The sequence below is a fragment of the Coenobita brevimanus genome, chromosome 25, assembly GCF_032717465.1.
Source record: "Coenobita brevimanus isolate Jiangsu-jjx chromosome 25, ASM3271746v2, whole genome shotgun sequence".
Classification (NCBI taxonomy): Eukaryota; Metazoa; Arthropoda; class Malacostraca; order Decapoda; family Coenobitidae; genus Coenobita; species Coenobita brevimanus.
The window spans coordinates 6238563-6244883 of NC_136978.1; the positions used below are offsets into that span (position 1 = coordinate 6238563).

Sequence of the window (6321 nt, forward strand, 5' to 3'; positions counted from 1 at the left end):
ACGGTAGGCAATATCCACATCAGGCCTCACCTCCGATACTGCATGGCCGCCGTACTATATATACTAATCAACAAAAGCCATGTGCCAAAAATCATTTCCGTCTGTGCAGTGAGTCTTGAAATAATTATGACTGAAAAATAAACAGGGCAATTCAAGACAGTGGTTGTGGCGTCGAAAAAAGAAAAAAACAAAACAAAAACAAAATAATGTGTGCGGTGTGATGCGGTGAGGATCTGTCCGTTCTCCCCTTTGGGGCTAAGATGCGAATGAATGTGTTTGAATGGATGAGTAAATGGAGAGTGTGTCGTCCTGTCTCGGCTACCTCCCTTTCCTTGGGGGAAGCAGCCTAGGTATATAGATAGATAGATAGATAGTTCACGGGTAACCTTTAATACAGACTAAAACTTCAGATTTCTAGATATAGTAACTATGATCGTATTAGTGGTGGTATTTTTTCTCTCTATGTAAATTCCTCAAAATAAATGCTGCACAGCTTTGCACACATTTTGAGACATATAGGAAATATTATTGATACACGAGACACATTGTTATCAGACTGTAAATATTCCCCCCCCCCTTCTCTCTCTCTCTATTTCTTCAATCCCTTTTCTTCTTGACTCTCCCTTTCCCTCTTCCATCTCCTATTCCTTCCTGTTTCATGTCTCCTTCTCTCAGTCAATCAGTTCTTTCCCTTCCTCCTTCCCTCTACCTTCCTTCCTATCCTTTCCCTTCTTGAATCTCCATCTCCTTCTTTCATCTTCTACTTCCCCCATTCATTCGACCCTTTCCCTTCCTCCTTCCTTCCATCTCCCTTCCTTCGTCCCTTCATCCATCCCTTCACCTCTTTCCCTCCGTCCCTTCTTCTCTCCATCTCCTTTCCTCCGTCCCTCCTTCCCTCAGTCTCTCCCTCCACCCCCCTACCCAGCACAATATCTAGGGTGACCCGGCAGCATCGAAGGTGTTGGCTGGTCTGCATATTGCTTACATTAGCACCCCACACCTCACACAGGCGAGGGTGTTGCCAGGGTGTGGGGTGCTCTAAGTGGGGTGTAGGGGTGAGGGAGAGGTGTAGGGGTGAACGAGGAAGGTGAGGGGGGGTGCGTGAAGGTGAATGGGGTGAGTGGGGAAGGTGAATGGGGTACCTGAGTGGGATCCTTGAGAGACATATGAGGTGAAACATAATGGAGGAATGCAAAGAGTAAGTGGTATGTGGAATGAATAATGTAAATGGGTGGAGTGGGAAGAGATGTGTAAGGTTTAGTGATGCATGGGGTAAGTGGGGTTAGTAAGAAGTGGGGTGAGAAGTGGAGGTGAGTGGGGTTAGTGAGAATTAGTGAAAGAAGTGAGGATGAGTGGGCTAGATAAAGGGAATGAAATGTTAGAGATGCAAAGTGTGACTGAGAGATGCTTGGAGTGAGTGGAGGGAGCGAGGAGTTAGGCTACTGATCCAGTCATTTTAGGCGAGGGTGGCTGACCGCTCACCCTTCCCTGAGCGGCATCATGTGAGCAATAATCCTTACCTAACCTTTTATCTATACCCTGATGAGCTAATTCCCGTTGAAGCGACTTACCCCACTAGACAACCACACGTCCATTTATTGCTTATAACGTTACCACCCAACACTGTGACGCGTTTCCTGGAGTACAAGTAACCATCTGGCTGGTCATTCAGTGTAAAGTCACCGATTGGTCGCCCTACGCCGAGTGAGAGGATGATGGGCGTCCCCACCAACCAAAAACTGTAGCAAAATAAAATAAAAAGATAGTGTACGAGTCGACATTAGTCTGCCTGTGGTGAGTCTCTCGTAGAATGTATTTAGGCACCCTCAATACACCTGGATATCTTTTTTTCCCCCCCGTTTTTCTGGTATTTTCCTTAATAAGATTTTACTCACTTTAGGAAAAAATTACTGAAAGACTGCTCTCTCGCTCCCACGCCTCTGTAATGTAACACCCAGATGCCTCAACCCTTTCCCTGCCCTGGAGTCCCTTAGGTACTTTATTCTGGCCAACATTTTCGCCGGGGAACGTGGTTATTTTCCTCCTGTTTCACAGATGCTGCTTCTGCTCTTTATCTCTTCAGTACCACTTCTTTCATTCATCACATCTCCTGCAGCAATGAAAAACTCGACGATATCTCATAACGGATACAGATATTATCCCATCATAGCCTACTGCCATTGAACTAAATCCATATTATCTGAAAATTATTTATGTGCTTTCTTTTGAGATTCTGGAGGTGAAGTAGAAACAAAATCCCATGAGAAATATTATGCTTCTCAAAAGGACTAGAGTATTCCCTATCGAAGCTCACACCAGTAAACGAAAACTAATTCCCTCTTAGATCCATACAACTTCTCAAAAGGCTTTATATTTCATTCTGACATTCTAATAGGGAGCTAAAATTAATCCTCTCTCAGATCCATAAAAAATCTTAATTTAACGTTTTTCCTTTTGAGACTCTAGCGGTGCATGAAAACTAATTATACGTTTTATCCATTGCCCCAAGAGAATTTTCGTATAATCTTTCGTGATTCAATGTCACCTAGAATCAAATTATCTTAGAAACATATCGTGAGAGGGTTTTTGTGTATAGAGGCTCCGATAATGAACTGTTACTAATTATCACCTAGGCCGTAATATATCTCAAGAGGAAGTAATTACAGTATATTATAAAGACTTGTGTATTCCTTTTCGCGTTTCGTAGATATAAACCGAAACTAATTACGTCTTACCTAACTACTTGACGAATATTCATTATCAATCTAGCCGCGTCAACGTCAAACACACACACACACTTTTTCCCCCCCTGAGTTTGCCTTCCCTGTCATCCTCGGCGCTTTACCACATCCTCAATATATTAAAGTCAACATGAGTGTGGCGTGCCGGGGCAAAGACAGGCAACAAGATCACAAACAGTTCCGACGCCACCGCCCTGTGTCAAGTTTGGTGCCAGGGAATGGGGGGAGGGAAGGCACTATGAAGTTCCAGGGCTTCACTTGTGTTCGGGGTCTCATATCGAGGTCCCGTCTGGCTTCTCTTATTAATACCAACAACCCAAAGCAGCAGCACAGGCAGGAGTTCCCGAGAGCGGGGATGGGGGGCCTTCCAAGTTGTTGTGTGCGTGTGTGTGTGCGTGCAGGAGACTTTGCTCAACTCCTACAACTAGACGGCCCGCAAGTTAGCGAGGGAACGGAGAAAAAAAAAAAAAAAGTGTGGCAAGTGCTCTCATGGTGGCAGCGTCGGCGTGGGACTGCCTCCAACACTTTGATGGCCCCTTGATGCTCCGCGATCTATTACCCGCCCGGGGAAAAATGAGACTGAGGTTCAAAGCGTGGGGGGAGATTCTTTTTTTTTCTCTCTCTCTTCTCTCCCCCTCCTCCCCCTCTGCTCCCCCCTCCACGTCTTCCTTTTCTTCTTCCTCCACGCTTTCTATTGCCGCTTGTGCCTTCCCGGGAATTTTATTTGAGTGAGGTAAAGTGATTCTGGTTATGCTTACTGGCGTGTTTGTTCTTTCCAGTGAGTCGTAATCTTGTTGGTTTAGGAGATTTCGTAATATCCCTTCCTCAGCGATTTATTTTGCTTAACTCGTCTTAATATCCTCTCGTACGTTACTGAAGCAAGCTACGTCGATTATAAGGAGATAAGAATAACACAAAAGATAACATTACAGGCAGTATTCTCGCTAGCTTGGTAGATTGTGTAACGCCTTTTCCTCAGCGATTTATTTTTCCATCTTAATATCCATTTGTACTTACAGATAATAAGCGGAATCGATCACAGGCGAAATCGATCCTGCTGGAGGAACAGTTTCGCTAAAATGGTCTCCACTCAACTCCCACAACACCCACCGCCAGTAATACGGTGTCGAGTGAGATAGCACTAACATGTATTCGGTGGGGACTGACCATATAAGTGCCAAAACGGTGATATGTGAAGGTGTGTGACGCGTAGGACTGCTGGGCCTTGGAGAACGGGTTGACTAGTCTATGCTCAGAGTCAGATACATTAAACAAGGAAGACTGGTTCCGTTTTTAATATCGATCTGTATGAAAAGCTGGGCTGAAATTCGTAAACAAAGACTCAGTTCCCTGATATAACATTTTTCTCTACACCAGGAAGGAAAAGGAATGGAGAGTGTAGAATCTTCCTAAGTCACTTGCTTTTCCTGATAAAACAAATCTTAGTTACGAGAGGGAAATTATCTTACGTCACTGTGTAGCAGAGACTTTGCGGCACATCGTAAAATTTCCTCCTGTGTGGTGGTTCTCTCATCAGCGGAGCCACTATACCATGACGTAATCTTGAGGTTATTGTGGCTGTTGTTTCCGCAGTGTTATCAGGACAATTGTGGGCGTTATTGACTTTATTCGAAGGTAGATTTTCGTTTTATATATCATTTTTAACAACGCGCTAAGTTTGATTTTCTCAGGGTGACTGTTCTCCCATGTTTCCTTTTTTTTCTTTTTTTACCAAACTTAACCTAAGAAATTAACCTAACTGACTAACAAACCAACCTAACCTGATACTAAGAAAACAAACCTAACCTAACCTGGACCTTGCTGGATAAGAAAAATCGTAAAAATGGTACACAGAACGGAAATCAGGTACCCGGTGAAACATTTTTCCCTTCAATCATGCTGCTGCCAGACGAGTTTATTCAGCCCGCGACAGACTTTTTGATAAGGAGGAGTTTAAAATGGCCTTAATTAATTCCTGCTCTCCCTAGGGACTCTCCTAAACTCCCATAAATAATCTGGTACCTTCAAAATTAAACTACATAAACGCGTCAACTACATAAACGCGTCACCGAATTGAAGGGGTTCAACCATCCATGTGCTTCAAAACAGATGCTACAAACCATCCATGTGTACTGTAAATTATCCATGTGCTCTAAATTATATAAACCAACTTTGCAAATCAATCATGTGTTTAGAACAGCACAGCGAATGACAGACGCAATACAATGAAGGAGGTTTAGTCTACTTACTACTGTTTTGTCCAATCACTGTTATTGTACTGTTGGTATCAGTCAGTTCAAGGTTAGTACTAATTCAGAGAGCATTAATAAACACAACAGTCTGTTTGTAACGTCCGCCTACAATTAGTATACATTAGTAGAGAACAGAGTGCGTGTTAGGTTAAGGATACACTAAGACAAAGTTTAGTTTGTATTTACACCTGTACAGGGAAGTAGGGCTAGGGAGGCTACCACAACCACACCTACACTCTCATAGCACCGGGGATAACCTTACCTTAGTCTGGCCTACTGCCTTACCTTACCTTAAAACGACTAGCACAGGTACAAACTATAGTCCGTTTACTGTAACCTGGCGAAACTAAGCCACGCCCCCAACTTGAATGCTGAACTGTGATTGGGTGAACCTTGAGGGATACAGATGTACTGCTTATAACACTTATGTTTCATCAGCTGTTGTTCATATATTCAGTAACTTTTTTTTTCTGCATTGAGATTATATATTAATTCAAGATAATTATCTTATTTTTAAACTGATACAATAGGCTCCAACTAATTAAAAAAAAAAATTCAAATGAGAAAGACTTGTATCTGAAACATACTTTGCAGAGCACTGCGGTGTGAGGTCGTCTCTGTGAGGCTCTTATCCATATTTCAGTGTGAGGATCCCGTTCAATCTTACATTTTACGATTTTTACATGTTCTTCACTGCATCACAGTTCAATGGACAGTGTTTTCAGGGAGCTAGTTCCAACCTTGCCTCAGTTATACTTTCTGTTTGAGCATCTACCCTACTGCCCCGGGAATCAAACCCAGCATGGACCAGGCACCATATTCAGTCGTTAGCCACAATGATGCCACAGTGGACTATCACACGCCTAAACCTGCAATCATTCAGCGGCACAGTGACTATGTCTGGAAGTGACTGACTCTAAGACACGGCATTACGCTGTCCACCAAGAGACTGCAAGGGGGGCGGGGCATATTCGCCAAGTAACTTAAAACGGACTACAGAGAATACGAGACGAGGGTGACAGCACAGGATAACAGAATTTTGTAGCATACCTCAGTGGATACAGGTGAGCACTATATACAGATACAGGAGACAGTTAGCAAGTGTTAGATACAGAAATTTTATGCTAACGGTTAACAAGGATATGTATAACCTAGAACAGCTGTTATCTACAAGTGTACAAGTTACAGTACAGCTGTTAACGAGAAGAGGAGAGGAGATATTAGAGTGAGATCAAACTTATGTGGGGATGATAGTGATGTGTGTGTGTGTGTGTGTGTGTGTGTGTGTGTGTGTGTGTGTGTGTGTGTGTGTGTGTGTGTGTGTGTGT

At 43.3% G+C, this 6321-nt stretch overlaps 1 protein-coding gene across 1 annotated transcript in view; it reads right to left on the bottom strand.

Annotated features, from left to right (window-relative positions):
- The window catches only part of LOC145393762 (arrestin homolog), a 284043-nt gene that overhangs the window by 252472 nt on the left and 25250 nt on the right, over positions 1–6321 (bottom strand). The window lies entirely within an intron of this gene.